The 18,220-nt window shown below is 44.7% G+C and overlaps 5 non-coding genes across 5 annotated transcripts; 2 read left to right on the top strand and 3 right to left on the bottom strand.

Annotated features, from left to right (window-relative positions):
• Positions 1–6,011: 6,011 nt before the first annotated feature.
• On the bottom strand, positions 6,012–6,083 carry trnag-ucc (transfer RNA glycine (anticodon UCC)). The gene has a single exon. It is a non-coding gene; the product is annotated as a tRNA-Gly (tRNA).
• A 7,936-nt stretch (positions 6,084–14,019) lies between these two features.
• On the top strand, positions 14,020–14,092 carry trnak-cuu (transfer RNA lysine (anticodon CUU)). Its single transcript has one exon. It is a non-coding gene; the product is annotated as a tRNA-Lys (tRNA).
• Positions 14,093–14,170: 78 nt separating this feature from the next.
• trnal-cag (transfer RNA leucine (anticodon CAG)) lies at positions 14,171–14,254 on the top strand. Its single transcript has one exon. It is a non-coding gene; the product is annotated as a tRNA-Leu (tRNA).
• A 2,498-nt stretch (positions 14,255–16,752) lies between these two features.
• trnav-aac (transfer RNA valine (anticodon AAC)) lies at positions 16,753–16,825 on the bottom strand. The gene has a single exon. It is a non-coding gene; the product is annotated as a tRNA-Val (tRNA).
• Positions 16,826–17,263: 438 nt separating this feature from the next.
• On the bottom strand, positions 17,264–17,337 carry trnan-guu (transfer RNA asparagine (anticodon GUU)). The gene has a single exon. It is a non-coding gene; the product is annotated as a tRNA-Asn (tRNA).
• Positions 17,338–18,220: the final 883 nt, after the last annotated feature.

Below are 18,220 nucleotides of genomic sequence, written 5' to 3'. Positions count from 1 at the left end.
TACGTATCTGAACCCTCTCTGTTCCCTCATTTGTTATTTTTATTTGCCGCAGATCCTCTCGCAAAACCAAAGTTGATCCTTAATGTCCAGTTGGTCAGGTATTGGAAAGGACAAGTGCTGACCATAACATGCCAGGGAGATTTGTGGGAGCAGAACGGTTACTTCTATTTTTACAGAGATGGGCTACTGGCATAAGTTGGGGAGTCCCACAGCTTTCAAACCGTCTGCATTCTGGGTCCAAACAGAACGGGAATCTCCCAGTATAAGTTCATATTGGATGACCATGGAAATGGTTCGAGTCCCTATCAGTGATGGTGTGAGAGTGACTGAGATAGGTCAGTGATCATGAGAGAATCAATCCCCAACCTGTTCAACTGTTGGGAAAGAATATATATATATATTATTTTCAAAAATCTTCTGATTCAACCTTGTCCTGCTTTTGTTCCAATTTTTGGTCACACTTTTCTGTCACAGTTGACAACTGTAAATTGCCTTGTCACCATTTTTGGTCACGTTTTTATGTGGGATTACCTAGAATTTGCAGCACAGAAACAGGCCATTCAGCACAACATGTCCATGCCAGTCTTGATGCTCGACACGAGCAGACTTCGTTCCTGCCCTACTTCATCCAACCCTAGCAAGGCACCATTCTATTATTTTCTCCAGGTCGAATTTTCTAAAATTCATTCTGGGGATATGGGCGTCGCCGACAAGGCCGGCATTTATTGTCCATCACCTCGTCAAGGTGGTGGTGATGGGGCCTTCTTTTTGAACCGCTGCAGTCCTGTGTGGTGAAAGTACTCCCACTGTGCTGTGAGGTCCAGGATTTTGACCCAGCGGCAATGAAGGAACGGCCGATATATCTCCGAGTCGGGTTCGTGCGAGGCTTGAAGATGGAACTTGGAGGTGATGGTGTTGGAGCTTTACTCTGTATCTAACCCGTGCTGCACCTGCCCTGGGAGTGTTTGATGGGACAGTGTAGAGGGAGCTTTACTCTGTATCTAACCCGTGCTGTACCTGCCCTGGGAGTGTTTGATGGGACAGTGTAGAGGGAGCTTTACTCTGTATCTGACCCGTGCTGCACCTGCCCTGGGAGTGTTTGATGGGACAGTATAGAGGGAGCTTTACTCTGTATCTCACCCGTGCTGTACCTGCCCTGGGAGTGTTTGATGGGACAGTGTAGAGGGAGCTTTACTCTGTATCTAACATGCGCTGTACCTGCCCTGGGAGTGTTTGATGGGGCAGTTTAGAGGGAGCTTTACTCTGTGTCTAACCCGTGCTGTACCTGTCCTGGGACTGTTTGATGGGACAGTGTAGTGGGAGCTTGGTGTCCATGGACAGAAATCACTAGAAGCTAGTGCACAGATACAAAAATTAATCACAGACTAATGGAATATTGGTCTTTATCTCGAGGGCTGGAATAGAGAGGAGAAGAAGTGATGGATCAGATCTGCAGAGCCTTGGTCAGAGCCCCTCTGGAGTACTGATCCTCACTAAGGATATATTGGCCTTGGAGGGGAGACAATGCAGATTCATCAGAATGATACTTGGGCTTGAAGGTTGATATTATGAGGACCGGTTGCATAAACTTGGTTTGCATTCCCTTGAGTTTAGAAGTTTGAGGGATAATCTGATAAAGGGATTCGATAGGGTGGAAATAGAAACTATTTTCTCCGGTGGGGGAATCCAGAACAAGAGGACACAACCTTAAATTTACAGCTCGGGTGTCTTGGAGTGAAACCAGGAAGCTCTTTTTCACACAAGGGTAGTGGAAATCTGCCCAGGCTGATTGAAGTGGACCCTGTGATATAATAGAATTTTCTGTCCTGTCAGACTTGGACATCTTGTCGATCCATCTTTTAAAAAAGGTGGAGGTACTCAGTTCTAAGATGGATTCCACTCACTTTATAATATTTCCTCGATCAGCTTCTCTTATCATCGAGATATCAAGGATCAGAAACACCATGTTTAAAAGAAAGCTGATTTATTTGACACTTGTACAGAATCCGAAACTCCAGCCCAGTTATTGGGGTTATTAACATCAGAAACAAACCCCAACTGTCAGAATGAACATGGTTCAGTCCTGGATGTGATTAACAACAGCAATAACAGCAGAATCCAAACCCTGCAGTAACATGTGAACTCGCTGGTGTCTCAGCAGGTGGGATGACTACGTGAATCCCTTCCCACACACGGAGCAGGTGAACGGCCTCTCCCCAGTGTGAACTCGCTGGTGTCTCAGCAGGTGTGATGACTCAGTAAATCCCTTCCCACACATGGAGCAGGTGAATGGCCTCTCCCCAGTGTGAACTCGCTGGCGTCTCAGCAGGTGGGATGACTACGTGAATCCCTTCCCACACACGGAGCAGGTGAACGGCCTCTCCCCAGTGTGAACTCGCTGGTGTCTCAGCAGGTGTGATGACTGAGTGAATCCCTTCCCACACACGGAGCAGGTGAAAGGCCTCTCTCCAGTGTGTCTGCGTCGATGAGTTTCCAGCTGGGATGGGTAACTGAATCCCTTCCCACAGTCCCTACATTTCCACGGTTTCTCGATGTGCGGGTGTCCTTGCGTCTCTCCAGGTCGGATGATCAGTTGAAGCCTCGTAGATACACAGAACACGTGTCCGGTTTCTCCCCGCAGTGAATGGTGCGATGTTTTTTCAGGTTGTGGAAATGGTTAAAGCTCTTCCCACAGTCAGTGCACTGGAACACTCTCATTCGGGTGTGTGTGTCTCGGTTCTTTGAAATCATTTCCCACAGACAGAACCGATGAACATTTTTCCTTCTATATTCAAAGGCCGATGATCTTCAGGTGCTGGTGAATTGAGTGACTGTCAGATCTTGATGTTTGAGTTTCCTGTCTGCAAATCCTCCCCTTGTAATACCCTGTAAAAGTAGATAACAAAAGTCCTCATTGTGAATGCAGGATAGAAATTCAGAACAGGCAAATTTAGTTTCTATGGAACATTCTTCCTGCTCATTCCCCCAGATTATAAATCCCCGTCCCACACACTCACCCTCCTCCCTCTGCTGAGATCCGAACCCATCGCACCATCTCCAACATTTGGGTTGGTTTGGAGGCCTTGAATCTGAGTTGGGAAATACAATTAGAGAAACATGATACAATTTAGAAACAAAACTATTTAAAATCAAATAACATGGATTGTTGTTTTGCGCCAAGTGGGAAACAAATTTTGTTCGGGCTGTGGGTGAGTGTTTGCGCCAGGTTGCACAGCGTGTCCCTCTCTCTCCGCATCAAATGCGCTTCTTTCGGCTCGCAATCTCTTCTACACATCTAACTGACTGGAACCATTTAAAGCTCCTCTGGACCCATCTTTTGTTTCTTTACTTGACCCATTACCACCCTCCTTCCCCTGTACCATCGTCCCCTTTGTCGCTTTATCACTCCTGCCCTCCACCCTATCACAGACCTTCCCTTTTGTTCTTTCCCTCCCCCCACCTTTCCCTGGCTCTCCACTTGCTTAAAAACTGTTAAATCTTTAACTTCTTCCAGTTCTGACGAAATCTTAACTCTAACCTGAAGCGTTAACTCTGTTTCATTCTCCACAGACGCTGCCACACTTGCTTTCCAGCATTTTCTCTTTATATTTCACATTTCCAGCATCCGCATTATTTTGCTTTTGATTAGACAAACCTCGCCCTTCGAAACCCCATCAGAGAATTATCAGCAAGAGGGGATTACAATGGCGGATGAGATTACCCAGAATGCCGCGCGTTGTAGAATACGGTCTATCTCCATTCGAAGGGGCGCAATGCGAAGGCGCAGCAAGTGCCGGTGGTTGGAGAAATCAGCGCCTTGGAGAGATAGAGGGGTTTCTGGGTCGCGGGGGATTGTGGGCCCTCCGGCCGCCATTAGTCGCAGGTTGTGGGTCAGTGTTCTATTGCCCGCGCCGCCCACAGAACCGTTTCTGGAAATACAGACTGAGGAATTCAGAGCGGGTTTGATGAACAGACACTGACCGTACAATGTAGAACAGAGTTTCTCAAATTATTTTTCTCGTGACCCAGTGGAAGAAAAACACTTCCCCCAGGGACCCCAAACAATAATAACTTCAGACTGGAGTTTTCATCAAATCCCAATAAAGGTCAGTCCATGCTCGCTCTTCACTTCACTTCAAGTCATAACTAAAATTACACATCGACGTTGCTTGAAAAACATTTTAAATACAGTATAAATACAGTAAAAGAAGATCAGGTTGAGTTTCACTTACTTAATGTGAGGGGTGGGTTTGTCAGTTGGTCATGATCTCGTTCCAATCTGTATCACAGGATGAAAGTGCTTCACGCATCTCAGGTGCGCTGTTGAGTTTCTTTCACTTGTTTTTAACCTTGTCAAAGTCCAAAATCCCAGTTCGCACATGTAGGTTGTTCTGAACGGCAGCAACAGAACAGTAATCATAACAGAGGATATTCTTTGAAAGCACTGATCCAAAAAGATGACAATCTGAATGACTTGTGGCGTGTTTTCAGTGTGCTCACAGGTGAGTCGCACCAGATCGTTTTCTTGCTCAGGCATCAAGTTTAGCCTCATTATTGATTCAGGATTTTCGAAAGCAAAAGGATCTTTCACCAAACGCTTTTCCTTCAAATTTTCAAATCCCTCTGCAGGGAAGTATCGACTAAAACGGTCAGACAGAGCAGCGAGATGTAACTGTGTGACACATTTCATTTCATTCCCTTTATCTTCATTGATGCTGTTCTCCTCAATGTGTTGTAACAGTGTGAAGCAGTAAATGAGCTCCGCTCCCATTTCTGAGCGTAACTCTTCAAAAACCCTGCAGTTCAGTGAGTTTCCTTTAATGAAAAACCCCTTCTAATTCCAAGCCATTATGGAGAGTGCGGTGCCCAGAACTGAGCACTGAACTCTAAATGATGCCTAACCAGAGCTCTGTATAACTATGACATAACTTCCACTGCTTTTTATTCCAATTCCCTTGAGATAAAGATAAAAATTTAATCTCCATTTTAACATTTTTTTGTGATTTAGTGATCACTTTTAGTGATTTCTGTACTTGGACACCGAAATCTCTCTCCTCCCCCACAGTTCCTAGCTTCTTGCCATTTAGAAAATACACTGATCTATCGTTTTATGGTCCAAAGGGATGACCTCACACTTCCCCACGTTGAACTCCATCTGCCACAGTTTCACCCACTCATTAATCTATCAATGTCCCTTTGCAAATTTCTGCTCCCATCTACAATGTTTACTGTGCTACCTAAATTATTGTCGCCAGCACACCTGGAAATAAAGCTCTCTACATAAGAACATAAGAAATAGCAGCAGAATAGGCCATATGGCCCATCGATCCTGCTCCGCCATTCAATATGATCATGGCTGATCTTCGATCTCAACTCCACTTTCCCGCCCGATCCCCATATCCCTTGATTCCCCTCGAGTCCAACAATCTACCGATCTCAGCTTCGAATGTAACTCAACGACTGAGCATCCACAGCCCTCTGGGGTGTAGAGAATTCCAAAGATTCACAATCCTTTGAGTGAAGAAATGTTTCCTCATGTCGGTCCGAAATGGCCGACCCCTTATCTTGAGACTATGAGATCTTCTTCTTGACTCTCCAGCCAGGGGAATCAGACTCTCAGCATCTACCCTGTCAAGCCGTCTAAGAATTTTATACATTTCAATGCGATCAACTCTCATTCTTCTAAACTCCAACCAATATTGTCCAATTTTGCACAATATTTCCTCATACTACAATTGCAGCAAGACCTCCTCACTCTTATATTCCAACACCCTTCCAAAAAAGGCTAACATATCATTTCCCTTCCTCACTCTCATTAGACCCTTGGTAAATCAGTATTTCCAGCATGTTTTTCCTCTTTTCTTTCGATAGGGAAAAGAAATGAAGGTTGATAACATTTTACTGCAATTACACTCGATTCTGTCTTGGAAACAATATCCAACTGAACTGCATCAAATTCGATTATAAACTTAACAGTTTCTGATGGAAATAAAATAATAAAAACACTTAACTGCGATGGCCGGGAATCGAACCCGAGTCAACTGCTTGGAAGGCAGCTATGCTCACCACTATACCACCACCGCTGAAAATAATCGATAATAAAATAGTTCCCAAACATCAGACCCTGACCAGACACTGCAGGCTGATGGATTTTGTTCTTCATTTTCACTGGTTTCTGACGGATCCTTTCTCGCTCTGTTGCAGTTCCTGTTTCCGCCCAGTAGATTTCACCAACCCCCAATCAATGGAAATTCCACACCAGCCAGTAATTCTTCACCTGATATCGGACTGAAGGGACAGTCGATACCTGCAATACTTGACCAGCTGGAAATACATTTTACCACAGCTCACATCAGCCTTTGAGTAAAGTTAAATAATTCCATTAAATCATTACAGAGACCTGACTACCAACTGGGCAGGAATGACAGCTTAATATTCAAGTCTATAAGATCTTTAGAAAGGACAGGGAAATAGGGAAAGGAGGAGGAGCAGCAATATTACTAAAGGTCAATATCACAGCAGTTCAAAGATAGAATATCAGTGAGGGTGAGCGGGCTGTGTAAACACTCTGAGAGAGACCCATCACAAGTGCCCCCACTGTACTCCTCTTTGTGAAAGTGTTTGTGAGATTGTGGAAATGTCTGGAAGAGGAAAAAACAGCGGTAAAGTTCTGTTCAAGGCCAAGTCTCGCTCATCCCGGGGCGGACTGCAGTTCCCTGTTATCCGTGTTCACAGGCTCCTGCGAAAGGGGAACTATGCTGAACGTGTGGGTGCCGGAGCCCCGGTCTATCTGGCTGCTGTGCATCGAGTATCTGACGGCTGAAATCCTCGAGCTGCCCCGCAAAGCGGCCCGGGACAACATGAAGACCCGCATCATCCCCAGACACCTGCAGCTGGCCATCCGAAACGACGAAGAGCTCAACAAGCTGCTGGGACAGGTGCCCATCGCTCAGGGTGTTGTCTGATATCCAGGCCGTGCTGCTGCCGAAGAAAACCAGCATTGTGAGCTCCAAGAGCAAGTAAACTGGCCAAGGCTTAATCTGATAACCCAAAGGACAGGACCAACCTTATTGAAATATTTGAAGAAGGAACAGAAAGTGTAGACAAGTTTAATGCAGTAGATGTGATATATTTGGATTTTCCGAAGGCCTTCTGTAATGTACCACATTGTAGACTCATGGTTAAGTTCAGAGCACGTGGAGTCAGGGTCAGGTTGTCGAATAGAAGTTAAGGTTAGCTACTCAGATTGGCAAAAGATGGGAAGTGGAGTTCCAGTTGCTGGGACCACTGTTCTTCAGAATTTACATTAACGATTTGGATTCGGGAATCGGAAGTACAATTCCAAAATTTGTGGACGACACCAAATTGGGGATTTAGTTAATAGAAAGGAAGAATGCATCAAAATGCAAGAGGACATTAATAAACTTGCAGAATGAAGAATCAGGAGGTCACACACTGCTTGGATAATAAGAGTCTGAACGGGATAGAGGAGCAAAGGGATCTGGTGGTACAGATACACAAATTACTAAAAGTAGCGACCCAGGTTAATCAGGTCATAAAAAGACAAATCAAACACTAGGATTCATTTCCAGAGGGATATGGTTGAAAAGCAAAGAAGATATGTTAAACTTGTATAGAACCTTGTTTAGACCAGACTTGGAATATTGCGAACAGGTCTCGTCTCCATATTATAGACATAGGGGCATTGGAGAAGGTGCAAACAAGATTCACAAAGATGATACCAGAAATGAGAGGATATTCTTATCAGGAAAGACTGAACAGCCTGGGTATCGTTTCACGAGAAAAGAGAAGGCTGAGGGTTGATCTGACCGAGGTTTTTAAGATAATGATAGGGTTTGTTAGGATAGATGGAGAGAAAATGTTTCCACTTGTGGGGAGTCCAAAACTTCAGGTAATAAATATAAAATAGTCGCTAATAAATCAAATAGGGAATTCAGGTAAAATTGCTTCACCCAGACAGTGGTTAGAATGTGGAACTTGCAACGACGAGGAGCAGCTGAGGCAAATAACATAGAGGCATTTAAGGGGAAGATAGATCAGCACATGAGGGAGAAAGGAATATAAGGATATGCCGATAGGGTTAGATGAAGTCAGGAAGGAGGAGGCTCATGAGCAGCATAAACGCTGGCATAGACTAGTTGGGCCGAATGGCCTGTTTCTGTGCTGTAGGTTCAATGTAACTCGATGTAAAGGCTCTTTTCAGAGCCACCCTCTGTATCTGTGAAATAACTGGTTACTGTCTGAAGGGAGACGCTGATATCATGCTACCAGTGTGGCTTTGAGCTGCTTTTGTCTGGTTGTGGACGAGATGAGGTATTAATGGGACTGGAGTCGGGGCAGTGACCACAGTTCGGTACTTTAAACGGTGCCTTATAGACCGCAGCCCACACATCACCAGATTTCTTGTATTTATTTAAACTACTTGCCATGCTGGGCTCATAAAGAATCACCAGAACTGCTCGACTAACCTTTCCACATCTGTGGAATTCAGCGCTTCGCTCCGTTTCTGTTCTATTTGTTGGATTATTTACATAACGCATCAAACTCACTGGGGAATCACTGAAATGTAACTCTGTACAGAAACAAATAACAGTGAATTGCCTGGTGCCCAGGAGATCAGGAACATGACTCGCCTTTCGTCCTGTTAACGAGTAAACCGTGTTTAGAGTCCACCGACCCGCTTTGGTTCCATATGGGGGATGAAACAGAGAAATCGGGAGGGGAGGAGACAGTCAGAGTGACAGAGCGGAGAGCGGCCTCTGATCTTCCAGCTCCACCTCCAGTTCTCTCCATCCGACAGTTTCAAACCGTTTATCGATAATTGAACCGAACCTCAGCGCTCCGCACAAACCCTGACAGACCCGGGCTTCATATTGAAGGATTCCCAAAACCCGAAGCTTTCAAATAAGCCCCGTTACAATGAGAAATCGTTAATATTCCTGCCTAAATACAGTCCATTCAATAACAAGTCAACTCGGCTCCTCCATTTCAGTCTGTTTCCCTGTTCTATCTCCCCACACATCCCCTCCCAGACGGGTTCAGCGTTTCACAAACACCTTATTGCAGCTTATTTGGAGAATCTCATGTGTTGGGGTTTGAGTTATGACGCGGAGTTTCTCCGCCAGTGTTACCGTCTCACAGAGACTCTCGCCCTGAATCTGTGAAAAGATCATGACCATGAACTGGGACTGGAGCCGAGCACATCCCCAGTTACAGTGAGGCCCGGCCTGGACATCTCATTCTCTCTATTTTATATCAGACAGTATCCCACTTTCATGTCCAGCAATAGAGAGAGAGAGACAGTATCAGTCTTACACTCCCGATCTGTGTCCAAATCACGCTCAATAGCAGTATCCACCTTCATATACAGCACCAGAGAGAGAGAGGGGGAGGCAGAGAGAGCGGTGAGACACAGTGACAGACAGACGTTAACAGTATTAGTTCCAGACTGACCGGTAAAGTGCCGTTTTATCCAGAAAGATCGCGTTGGAGAGACAGAAGATGCAATCTCATCTCTCACTGATATTGTACAAGGGTCAGAAACACTATTAATCCCACACTCGGGGACAGTACAGAGAGGGACAGAAACAATGGGTCACATTTAACCCTCTAATGCCTGTTGTACTATCTGCAGTTTCACAGCTCAGGGCTGTTCGATATTACTCTCAGTGACCTACAGTTTCACTCCGGTTAAATTAATCTGCGACTGTTGCTGCCTGATATTAACCCTACACGGTCCCAGCAAATACACCGACTCCCACTTTCCTCCCATGTTTCTCCAGGATTGGTTTGAGAAATCCTCTCTCAGTCACACATTATAGGGGCCATTAATGAAGAGAATCCATTGGCTGATTTCACAGCCGCTCACTTTATCTCTGAAAGGCATTTCCCATCAAAAGACCCCGAGAGAAACAGCAGGGATGGAAACATCTAGTTTAATAGTTGGAGATTGTAAAGTCAGTCTGGATTCCAGCGTTAGGCACTGGTGGAATCCCATCTGTTTCCCATTCTGGTGCCTGTTCCTGCACTGCCTGTGGACCCCATTCCCTCTGACCTCTCCCCCAGACGCACTTCCATTGCTCGGAAAAATTCCAATTGGGGATAGTTTCCATCGATTTCTGGATTGTGAATTGTGGGCGCCATTCCCTCAGTGAGCGGAAGAAGATGGTTTAAAACAGCCGGGAATGGAGAGATCACGGCCCCCGGGGGAAGGGAGCAAAGAGCAGCCTCGTTACAGCAGATGATCGCTTCGGGACCGTGTCGGCAGATGGGCTCAGAGATCGGCATTGAGTCCGGGGGAAGTTCAGGGGGAGTCCGGGGGGCTGTTTGTAAGAGTTGAAGTGGATCAGGAACTGGTCCCGGAACATGGAGTGAGAGGGGGGAAGGGAGAGGTCATTCTCGGACTGTGTGTGTACAGGGTGTGTCCAGGGGAAGGGAGAGAGAATGGGAAGAACCTGCTATTAAAATCATTGCTGCTTTCTCTCCCCAAACCAGTAGTGAATGGTCCTGGTTTAGTTCCAGTCTCACCCTGTTTATTGTTATTGGATAGTGAAGAGTGGAAACAGAGCCGGACAGTAAGGATGTGGGGAGTTATACAAAGAGCATCTATTGCAGGCTTCAGGTGAGAAGTGTGAAGGACACATTTTAAACAGCGGCTGTTTGGTTTCCGTTGAACGGTTAGTCCCATGGGAGAGGGGATTAGAAACCTGACCTGTACAAAGGTCCCTGCTACATCGGGTCGTCCCATTCATGGATCGGTGCAGGGGTTGGGCCGTGTCTGGATGTTATTAAATTGTTGTAAAACAGCCCAACACACCTGGTATGCAGAAGCTGAGTGCTGCAGTACTGCAGTGGAGTCAGACACTGACACTGTTTGTATCACTGGATTTAATTTGTGGATATTCAAAATTATCATTAACAGAGATATTAAACTGATCACTTCTGTCTTTTCTACCTCACCTGTTCCTGAGTAACAAGAGATCATTTTCTTTCTCCAGGCAAACCCTTGAACGATCCAGAATAAATGTGATGCTCCCTCCACCCGAGGCAGAAGGAACAGTACAGCCAGCTCCTTCTCACACACAGTAAGTATATTATCACTCACAGAGCACAGAGACACAGACAGGTCATCAGTTCCACAGTCTCAGACAGCAGGAGTAGTCAGTCCCACAATGATCACAATTTCCAGAGACACATTTTCAATCCAACAGTCAAGCAGAGTAGGTGAGGCAGACACTGTTCCATTTCCCCCTAACTCAGTCCCGCTGACAGGTAGATACAAAAATCCCAGTCCAAAATCACACTCTCAGAGTGAAAGGCACTGTGTCAATCTCACAATAGAGCAACATTAGCTACGAATTAAATACCAGATAGAAATCACACATGGTACCCGATTCAAAGGTACAGAATGAATCCCAATAATGTACCCCGAGATTCAAATTGCATACTAGCCCAGAACTCTCACACACATGACTTTAATACATGGAATATCCATTCGAAATGTGTATCATATGATACAAATTGCACACAAGTCCAAAACTCAGGCAGAGTATCAGATTGAGAAATATTGAAAGATAGTAAACCTGAGAGACAAATTAGATACCTGTTCAGAATGAACTCGTAGAATGAGATTTAAAGATAGAGTATCAATTCTATTAGTGCAGACTGAGATACACATTACATACCAGTCCAAAAATCTCATACAATATTAGACTGAAAGATACGGTATCAATTCCATTTCTACAGACTGATCTACACATTACATACCAATTCAAAAATGTCACCTTATCAGTTTTAAAGATACATTATCATCCACAACAGTACTCACAGAGATACAGATTTAATAGTACTCCAAAAAGCGCACAAATAATCTGGTTAAAACCTCCAGCATCAAATCCGAAAGTATGTCCATATTTACCAATTAAACAAGGAGTAAAACTATTTAAACATTGAGATATAAAAGCTGCAATATTGAACACCATAATTTAATCTGAGAGAATAATTACGTACAGATACAGAATGAATCTCACATTCAGAGACAGTACCAGAGACACACAGACACAGAATGACTCCAACTCTCACAGATGCAGAACGAATCCCAAACTCACATACAGTACAAGAGACTGACAGACACACAGTTAATCCCACACTCACACACAGTGCCAGAGACTGACAGGTACAGTATGAATCCCACACTAACATGCAGTATGAGTAACTGCATATATAGGATGAATTCAACTCCCACATACAGTACTGGAGACTGTATATACAGAATGAATCCCACAATCACATGCAGTATGAGTAAATGCATATATAGGATGAATTCAACTCCCACATACAGTACTTGAGACTGTATATACAGAATGAGTCCCACAGTCACATGGAGTACCAGAGACTGACAGATACCGAAAGAATCCCACACTAACACACAGTTTTATATAAAGAATTAATCACAAACTCTCACACACACTGCTGACAAGATACAGAATCAATTCCAAACTCACACACAGTATCAGAGAGTGACAAGATACAGAATGAATCCCACATTCACACACAGTACCAGAGACTGACAGATACAGAATAAATCCCACACTCACACACAGTACCAGAGACTGAAAGATACAGAATGAATCCCACACTCACACACAGTACCAGAGACTGACAGATACAGAATGAATCCCACACTCACACACAGTACCAGAGACTGACAGATACAGAATGAATCCCACACTCACACACAGTACCAGAGACTGACAGATACAGAATGAATCCCACACTCACACACAGTACCAGAGACTGACAAATACAGAATGAATCCCACACTCACACACAGTACCAGAGACTGACAGATACAGAATGAATCCCACACTCACACACAGTACCAGAGACTGACAGATACAGAATGAATCCCACACTCACACACAGTACCAGAGACTGACAGATACAGAATGAATCCCACACTCACACACAGCACCAGAGTCTGACAGATACAGAATAAATCCCACACTCACACAGTACCAGAGACTGACAGATACAGAATGAATCCCACACTCACACACAGTACCAGAGACTGACAGATACAGAATGAATCCCACACTCACACACAGTGCCAGAGACTGTCGCAGCATGAAATGGTCCTTATCAAAGTCACAAATGATACCCTATGTGACGACCACCATGATAAACTAACCCTCCTCATCCTTCTCAAATACAATATCTCACCGTGCTGTTATGCTGTTAGTCTAGTTTCCTCTCTCTGCTCTTATTTGGAATGTGTTGCTTTTCTGTCTGACAACACTTGGTATCATCGTATTATGTTAGTCCACAAGAGGAGATCATTCGGCCCATCGTGCCTGTGCTGGGTCAAACACACGTATTCGTTCAAAATTCATTCAGAGATAGATTGAGTGCTTTGTTATCAGAAAATTGCCTGAACCCCCACAGTCTACAGTTTTCCTCCTCGCTATCAACGACACGGTCAATTTTTGTGTCACCGGCAAATTTCTTAATCATGCCCCCGACGTTTAAGTCCAAATTGTTAATGTATACCACAAAAAGCATAGGACCAAGTACGGAGCCCTGCAGCACCCAACTGGAAACAGTCTTCCAGCCACAAAAAACACCCGTCGACCATTACCCTTTGCTTCCTGCCACTGAGCCAATTTTGGCTCCAATAAGCCACATTCCCTTGGATCCTATGGGCCTTTACTTTTTTGACCAATCTGCCATGTGGGAATTTTTCAAAAGCCTTGCGAAAATCCATGTCGACTGCATCAATTGCGCTACCCTCATCGATCCTCCTTGTCACCTCCTCGAAAAATTCAATCAGGTTAGTCAGACACGACCTCCACTTAAAAAATCCATGCTGACTGTCCTTGATTCGTCCGTGCCTTTCGGAGTGACAGTTGATCCTGTCACTCAGAATTGATTCCAATAATTTGAAATGGAGTCTTTCTCCTGCTTGCTGCAATAATAGATAAGGCGGTGATGTACCATCAGGCCCGGCTCGCTCAGTCGGTAGAGCATGAGCCTCTTAATCTCAGGGTCGTGGGTTCGAGCCCCACGTTGGGCGAGTATCATTTAAAACTTTTATGTTGCGTTCACTGGCCAACGGTGCAGAATTGATGCATAATGAAACGTTAAATTTGTAGTCAGGATGGCCGAGCGGTCTAAGGCGCTGCGTTCAGGTCGCAATCTCTTCCGGTAGGCGGGGGTTCGAATCCCTCTTCTGACATTGCTTATTTTTACGAAGTCGTGAAAATATTTTATTTGTGGATTGGGCTGCAGCTGATTTTTCGACCAAGTTGATTTGCTCCTCCCACAAAAGCAACTGGCTTTTTCATGGAAATGTGACTTGAGAAGTTTCAAACGGTGATATGTTTGACATATTAATGACCTGGACAAAGAAATAGAACAGCAGTGGGAAACATTTAAAACGGTGATAAATAGAGTCCAGGAGAAATATATCCCACTAAAAAGCAAGAACAAACTAGCCAGAAATGACACACCAGGGATGAATAAAGAAACAAGGGCAAAATTTAAACTGAAGAAAAGGGCACACACTAGCCAATAAAGGAGAGAGGGGAATGTGATAAGACTGGGAAAGAAGTCTGAAGATCTATTGGAAAGGCAAAAAAGGAATATCAAAAAAAGCAAAGTATTCGAGACACATCAACAGCCAAAGAAAATTTAGGATAGGAATATTTGCACGAAGTGATTTTTAGGTAGTCGCCTTTAAATGTTTCAAAGGCGACTGCGAATTTATGATCGTCTGGCCATTTCACCAGCCGTGTTGAAAACAAAACATGTCTCTTAAGGGGAGTCTATAACGAGGGGGCATAGATTTAAGGTGAGAGGGGAGAGATACAAAAGGGTCCAGAGGGGCAATTTTTTCACTCAAAGGGTGGTGAGTGTCTGGAACGAGCTGCCAGAGGCAGTAGTAGAGGCGGGTACAATTTTGTCTTTTAAAAAGCATTTGGACAGTTACATGGGTAAGATGGGTATAGAGGGATATGGGCCAAGTGCAGGCAATTGGGACGAGCTTAGTGGTATAAACTGGGCGACATGGACATGTTGGGCCGAAGGGCCTGTTTCCATGTTGTAACTTCTATGATTCTATGATTCTATGATAATAGGGCCACTAAGGGAGACACACGACAAACTCACAGGCAATGACAGCGAAATGGCAGAAATATTAAATAATCACTTTGCTTCAGTATTTACCAGGGAGACTCGTATTGTGGGCATGACAGTAGAAGAAGAGATCAAAAAGATATGTAAAGACATTTAAGATCGAAAGGGGGGAGATAATTGATAAACTAATCAATCTTAGAGAGGAAATTTCCTGTTAGGTGCCTAACCAGAGTTTCAAACCGCTCAGCCACGCTAATTTCCGTATTACTGTTCAGGAGCTCATTTCACAGGGACACGATTACTGCGCTCCATTTAGGGAGGCTCAGTGAAAGGCGGAAATTGATCTATTAATAGAATCATAGAATAAGATAGCGCCATTCAGCCCATCGTGCCAGTGCCAGCTCTCTGAAAGAGCTGTCCAGTTCGTCCCACTCGCCTGCTGTTTCCCCATAACCCTGAAAAAGTTTGATCCAAGCGTTTATCCAATTCCCTTTTGAAAACTGTGAGTTGAGAAAAACAATATTGAAAGGGGTGCTGGGGCCTCTGCAGCGTCGATGTAGAGTGTGTGATGATTGAAGTTATCAAGATGGTTGCTTTACACATGGTATGTTGTGCAATCATCCTGAAATATCTTCAATATCCAATACAAATTGAATTGCAAACCTGACGGACAAACACTGGAAAACAAGTCACGAGTGAACGCAAATCATCTCGGACCCGTTTTTAGCCTCACGGCACTTCAAATAAAGTGAAATAACTTTGCATTGAAAAGATTTGGAACTTGCATCTATGCCTTTATCTGTTCCATTTCTTAAAGTTGCTGGCGTCTGATGATGGACACGCCTCTGCTCCCTCTATTAGACAAGAAAGTAGGTGTTTGACGTTGACGGGACCTGTTGGTTATGAGCTCATCCTTTACACTGAGTGGGTTCGCGTCTTTTCAACGGCGTCAACTTTAGCCCAGCGGTGAACTTCGCAACAAACAAGTTCATCACCGTCTCACCGCGGGCACTGACTGACATGTTTATCGTTATTTCTTTCAGACCGAAATAAATAGGAACCGTGATTTTAAATTTGCACGAAGTGATTTTTAGGTAGTCGCCTTTAAATGTTTCAAAGGCGACTGCGAATTTATGATCGTCTGGCCATTTCACCAGCCGTGTTGAAAACAAAACATGTCTCTAACTTTCGCGTCTTTTTTCGAAAGGCAAGAAACATATTTCCCATGACCTCTGAAGGATGGACAAGTACATTTCAGAAAGCAGAAGCAAGTTCACCAGCCTTTTAATCCGGAGTCAGACCTTTGCGCCGCGCACTCTGAAGACAGGCTCCTGGATGTTATTATATTTTTTGAATGTTTCTCAAACACCGTTTCATATATTGGTTGAATGGATGAGGCTTATCAAATCTCCGCCAGATCCCACCGGTAATGAGACAGCATTGGAAGCAGCCTTCACCCCCAATATCACGCTGGCATTCATCGCCTGCTCTCAGCGGACTGCATTAACAGGGCTTGGAGATATGGACTTTGTTCACATTTAATGAGCAATGTGAATCGTTCAATATTTAATCATTTTTAATGGGGACAACGTTTCAAAATATTTCCGCCCGGTTTCGAACCGGGGACTTTTCGCGTGTTAGGCGAACGTGATAACCACTACACTACGGAAACCTGACACCTCCAACCTCGTGATAGGGATATAACCCCTCAGCCAAACTAATTTCCGTATTACTGTCCAGGAGCTCATTTCACAGGGATACATTTACTGCGCTGTATTTCGGAAGGCTGCAGAGAAGGATCGGTGGAGATGGTCAGGCAGGGAATCTCAGAGCATCGCGCCCACACAAACATTTCACTGTTTTTTTCATGTGCCTGATATCCGACCGCAGTGTAAATTATGGCGAATCAGGCATGCTCAGATGACATTGTTCACAGAGTGTTTTCTTGCAGCCAAATCACACATTAGAAAACTTGAAATGAGATGAAGAGATCGGAGCCATTTAAAGTGCTCCCAGTTACTGCAGATCAGGAATTAAAACATGGAACCGGCTTCAGTGCTATCAGAATGAGGCAATGAATCCAAAAGTGGGACGAAAAAGGTGCAATTTTCGTCCCTGGGTGGGCTCGAACCACCAACCTTTCGGTTAACAGCCGAACGCGCTAACCGATTGCGCCACAGAGACCGTCTGGTCCTTTTTCTTGCAAGATACACTAAAGCAGCGTGTCACCGAGCCAAAGTTACATGTTGCAGCCACAGAAATGCAATTGTTCACTATCAGTGTTACTTTTCCAGAAATAAAGGATGGGACATTGTTTGTGGAAACATGGAAACGGTCTGATCTCGCTCAGAGCATCGATATCACCGCCAACCAGCTCTCCTGCAACCGGCGCGCCCACCGGTGCTTTGTCTGTTAGTTAGTTGCACTGTGGGAGATCCTTCGCCACACTGACTGCAGCGGTTTAAAAAGCCGGCTCACCACCACCTTCTCAAGGGCTTTTTGGGATGGGCAATAAATGCCGGCCTCGCCAGCGACGCCCACATCCCATGAACGAATAAAAAGAAAATATTCTGAGCGTCCTGATGCTGATGTCAGGTTTTGATCCCTGATCTGCAGTAACTGGGAGCTGAAATATTAATTGTACCGAATGCAAACACTCCCTGATATATTTAACACTCTTACATGCCTTCCCTGCTGGCCTCGTCGTTCGGCTTCGGTGTTTTCATCACGGCGGCCTGGGTTGGGAATATGCTGTTACAAAAAAGAATTGCCAATTTTGTCGAATCACAGCAAACTTACGGCACAAAAGCAAGCCATTCGGCCCATCCTGTCCGCACCGGCCGGAAATGAGCTACCCAGCCGAATGCCACTTTCCAGCACTCGGTCTTTAACCTTGTAGGTTCCGCCACTTCAAGTGCATATCCAAGTATTTTTTTAAATGTCACGAGGGATTCTGCCTCGACCACCCAATCAGGCAGTGAGTTCCAGACCCCTACCACCCTCTGGGTGAAAAAAATTCTCCTCAGCTCCCCTTAAATCCTTCCACCAATCATTTAAAATCTATGCC

This window comes from Heptranchias perlo, unplaced genomic scaffold (assembly GCF_035084215.1).
Source record: "Heptranchias perlo isolate sHepPer1 unplaced genomic scaffold, sHepPer1.hap1 HAP1_SCAFFOLD_47, whole genome shotgun sequence".
Classification (NCBI taxonomy): domain Eukaryota; kingdom Metazoa; phylum Chordata; class Chondrichthyes; order Hexanchiformes; family Hexanchidae; genus Heptranchias; species Heptranchias perlo.
Note: the sequence above shows the minus strand (reverse complement) of the source record. Positions and strands in the feature narration are given on the sequence as shown.